Genomic DNA, 5,331 nt, shown 5'->3' with positions numbered 1-5,331 from the left:
GATGTTCCAGGGGCTGACATATCAGATGATGAGCCTTTGATGATCAACAATCAAACACAAACAGAGGCTGAAGAAGAAAAGGTTACAGGTGATGATACATCAGAGGAGGGCTCAGTGGTTGATGTCATATTGAAAAAGAAGACACCACAACAGCCACCACAGCAGGGTGAAGTAAAGAAAAGGCCATCGTGGGTTAAAACTTCAACATATCATCACCCACATCACCCCGCAAGACAACCATCAAGATGGCAACCAATTAGCCACATGGACAAAAACCCCCGCATGACAGATCGAGAGAAGCGAAGATCCACCTACTACACATCCACACAGAAGAGCTACCACGGTCAACTTCCATCTCAAGCGAGCGAGGCACCAGCGAGATCGAGGGTTCACCTTTCTCTTGGATGGCTAGATGCACGTGCATGGTACCAGTGGACTACTCTTTTCAGTAGATCTTATTGTTTGTGTTCTTCCCATGTTTCGGGGACGAAACATGCTTAGGGGGGTGGAATGTTATATACCTAGGGGGGATAATATGGGGTACCAAGGGAGTTACCCAAGGTAATAATGTAATAATAGGATGGGCCATAGTAATAAATAAGGTGGTTAACCCACATCATGTAAGAGACCACAAGTAGTTAGTAATAATGTAATGTGCCCATGGTATTAGTTGATGGTATGAGGGAACCATGGTAATGACCCATGGTATTGTATGTATGAGGCCTATATAGAGCCTAGAGACTCCACATGGAGATAGTGAAGTATTATTGTATGAACAGGCATATGGCTTGTGGAGTGTTCTCCTTCCTTAAGGAGTGAATGTATGGTGTTGCCCTACCATAAGGGTTTTGATAATAAAGAAGCATTTATATCTATTTCTATCTTGTTATTCTTGGGTTATTTCTATTATCTTAATATCTTTGGATCAGATCTACAACAATTACATTACAGGATATTTCCATCCATAAATAGGTAGAGCACATGGAGGCTGAAGCAGAAGATGTTCCAGGGGCTGACATATCAGATGATGAGCCTTTGGTGATCAACAATCAAACACAAACAGAGGCTAAAGAAAAAAATGTTACAGGTGATGATACATCAGAGGAGGGCTCAGTGGTTGAAGTCATATTGAAAAAGAAGACACCACAACAGCCACCACAGCAGGGTGAAGTAAAGAAAAAGCCATCGTGGGTTAAAACTTCAACATATCATCACCCACATCACCCTACAAGACAACCATCAAGATGGCAACCAATTAGCCACATGGACAACAACCCCCGCATGACAGATCGAGAGAAGCGAAGATCCACCTACTACACATCCACACAGAAGAGCTACCACGGTCAACTTCCATCTCAAGCGAGCAAGGCACCAGCGAGATCGAGGGTTCACCTTTCTCTTGGATGGCTAGATGCACGTGCATGGTACCAGTGGACTATTCTTTTCAGTAGATCCTATTATTTGTGTTCTTCCCATGCTTCGGGGACGAAACATGCTTAGGGGGGTGGAATGTTATATACCTAGGGGGGATAATATGGGGTACCAAGGGAGGTACCCAAGGTAATAATATAATAATGGGATGGGCCATAGTAATAAATAAGGTGGTTAACCCACATCATGTAAGGGACCACAAGAAGTTAGTAATAATGTAATGGGCCCATGGTATTAGTTGATGGTATGAGGGAACCATTGTAATGACCCATGGTATTGTATGTATGAGGCCTATATAGAGGCTAGAGACTCCACATGGAGATAGTGAAGTATTATTGTATGAACAGGCATATGGCTTGTGGAGTGTTCTCCTTCCTTAAGGAGTGAATATATGGTGTTGCCCTACCATAAGGGTTTTGATAATAGCACTTATTATCAAATCAAAGGCTCTGCTTGAGATGGAAGTTGGCCATGGTAGCTCTTCTGTGTGGATGTGTAGTAGGTGGATCTTCGCTTCTCTCGATCTGTCATGCGGGGGTTGTTGTCCATGGTAAAAACACAAACTCCCAGGTAGGGTACCTCCCTTTGTTGTAGATTTGGTATTGTATTATCCCCCCTAGGTTTCTATTATCCCCCCATATATACCTAGGGGGGATAATATGGGGTACCAAGGGAGGTACCCAAGGTAATAATGTAATAATGGGATGGGCCATAGTAATAAATAAGGTGGTTAACCCACATCATGTAAGGGACCACAAGTAGTTAGTAATAATCTAATGGGCCCATGGTATTAGTTGATGGTATGAGGGAACCATGGTAATGACCCATGGTATTGTATGTATGAGGCCTAGCACCAGCGAGATCGCGGGTTCACCTTTCTCTTGGATGGCTAGATGCATGTGCATGGTGTTATCACTTAGAACTAAAGAAAATTTTTTTTGCATATAGTTGTTTGTCCTAGTCCAAGTACAAAGGTCTGTGTCAAGTTGATTTCGTTTTATATGTCTTACTTAGGATTTGAGTGTTAAGGTTCTTAACTTAAACCATACTCGACTCCCATTGGTTCTAATTCATCCATCATTGTTCCATAGTCATGTTTTATCCATGTTCGAGTCATCGTGTCTTTTAGTGATTTCGCAGCATAAATCCCATTGGCCAGTTTCGCAGCACAATTATGGTTTAGCAATTTCGCAGTGCGTCATGATTAGGCCATTTCGCAACGCATTATTAGAATTTCAAACTAACAGCGCTGCGAAATCATGCATTCGTGCTTTTTGCAGCGAATCTTTCCTGAAAGGTCAAGTCTGTTATCCGAGTCATCAGTTGTGTCCACTCATGTCAGTTTTTGTACCTCTCGTATCACGTTTGAACACTCATTTGCCACTATCCCACTACTAGCTTTGTCAACATGCAAAGAAATATCATTCTTAAGGGATTTTACCGTGCATGTACTTAATGATAGTCGTAAGTGCTGCATGAGTGACAAAGATATTGGATTTCAAGCGAGGCTGAATTAAAAGGAACTGAACTACCATTGCAACTGAAGCTGTTAGACTCTGTGTGTGTGAAGATTTTGAAAGGAAAATGGAGAGGAAAGAACACAGATCCGGTAAATGCCAGAGGACTGAACCTAAATGTTTGGATATAGCGTTGAGGGATGAAGGTGTGAAGAAAGCGTTCAAAGATGCCGGCTGCTGGAACTTTTGCAAGAAGCTACAAGGAGGACATGCACAGGTAACCAAAGAATTTGCGCTAAACTTCACTGGTTTAAATTCAAAGATAGCTATGCTAGAAGTCCAAGTTTCTCCAGAAGCCATAGCTGCTGTGACAGAGATCCCAAGAGGACGGGAAGAATGGTTTAAAAATTTTAAATTTGATATGAACCCTTGTAAAGAGTTTCTAAAGGAGGCATATGTAAACGAAGACTTAACAAAAGCAGTGCCCAGAAATTATGTAAAGGAACATTATGCTCTTCTTCTCACCTGCATTCAGAAATACTTGACCTGTGAAGGAAGGTACAATAAGGTCTATTCTTACCATTTCAAACTGCTTTTGCATTTCACTGGGAAAGTCTCCATAGATATTCCTTTTTATTTATTTCGCAGTTTGAGTAAGATGTGTGACAAGGTGCAGTTAAGGAAGGAGGACTGTGAAACCTCTTTGTTTCATCATGGTTTAATCAAGTTGCTTGTTTTGGATGGCCTCCAAAAGATAGGCAGAGACTGGAATTCGTTTATTTTCATGGCTGGATTCCAAAGCAAGACTGGCCTTACTCCACAACCAGTCAGAGAACTCACAATAGCTGAACTTCAAAAAGAAGCAAGAGCCAAAGAGAAAAACAAGTCACAGCCAAGAAAACGAGTGAAGCCACTAGTCATTCAAGAACAACCTCAGAATAAGAAGACTGCACCTGAAACCAGCAAATCTGAAGCAGTATCAAGGGTAAGGACAAGAGGTCAAATAAATAAGGAAAAGGGTAAAGCCATAGCTGTTGAAGAGAGCCCAACATCCAAGGCAAGCTTGAATGATTTATTACAGGCCATTGAATTCGAGCAGTTTGAACCAGTTCATATTGATTTGACACAGTCATCACCAGAAACTGCCAAGAAGTCTAAAGCCTCAAAAAAGCTCAAGTTCGATGAGCCAGGAGAAGAATATATTTTAAAACCCAGAAGACCTATTACAAGGAAGCAAGTAAAAGAAGTGTTGTCAAAAATAGAGGCAATCGAGAAAGTTAGGCAAAATAATGCAAGCAGAACAATCATCACATCTCAAGAGGATAATATAGCAGTCATAAAGAGCCAATTAGAAGCAGCCAAATATGAGATTGCCAAATTGAAGCAAGCAGTTAGAAAACATGCAGATGTGTATACAAAATATCGTAAAGCTCTGTGGGATGAGACTAAAACTTTTCAAGACCAGATGAATTCAGTAGTTGATGGCCATGCACAATTTCACACATGGACAGTGCCAGCCATCAAAGAGGCCCAGTTCGTTAGAAAAATAAATATGCAATTAAGAGCTGAGAATAAAGCTCTGAAGAAGAAGATTGAAAACCTGAAGGTACAGCTAAGCCAGTTAGCTGCCAAATGAATTTTCTTTTTCAAAGGGATGTTTTGTTCCAAGTTTTTGTCAAATTTGCTTAGTCTTACTATTTTTGAAGACATGTAAATCCCTGCTATTATATGAAAAGTCGAAGGGAGTTTTGGCAATCAAATGTTTCGGTGATAAAGGTCTCGGGTAAAGGCATGTTGTTTTAAATAATTCAGCAGTTTCGTAGCGCGCTACGAAACTGCTGAAGGTGATGATTTTAACACAGAACAGGCAGTTTTGTATTTTGAGCGAAAATTTTGAAAAGGAAACGCCAAAAGGGTATACAAGATATCAGCGGGAATGACAATAGCCAATCAAAACAAGACAGGTGGAGGATTTAAAAAGGTGGAATATTTCAACCCATTTTTAAAGTTCTGTGATATCCCCGTTGTCACCATTCAAGAGGTAGCAAATCTTTTGCATACAAGGACCTTTTTCTTGCACACATGTCAATCGATGCAGCTCACAACACATCCAGAACGTGGCAGTGTTCCATATTATGGGTTATTAAAGGCTAGAAACATGCTTGGTACATTCGAGCATTTTGAGGAAAACTGGAGCCGAGAAGTAAGGGAAATCTCCTAATACTTCTGAGCAGTTGAAAGGTTCAGCGTTCAAGATCACTATGGAATATTAAACATCCAGCTCAGCCAAGTCAAAAGAGGACCAGGTGTCAGAGAATAAGAAGAAGTCATTATGCATGCAAAATGGAGTTAGAGTCATAGTTAATTTAGAACTCTTAAACACTACAGTCAGTTCCTTATTGTAATTATTAGTTAGTTCAATAGCTAATAGGTGTCATTAGAG

The sequence above is a fragment of the Pinus tabuliformis genome, chromosome 8 (assembly GCF_031772625.1).
Source record: "Pinus tabuliformis cultivar Carrire ecotype Pingquan chromosome 8, CPIR1, whole genome shotgun sequence".
NCBI classification, from domain to species: domain Eukaryota; kingdom Viridiplantae; phylum Streptophyta; class Pinopsida; order Pinales; family Pinaceae; genus Pinus; species Pinus tabuliformis.
Note: the sequence above shows the minus strand (reverse complement) of the source record.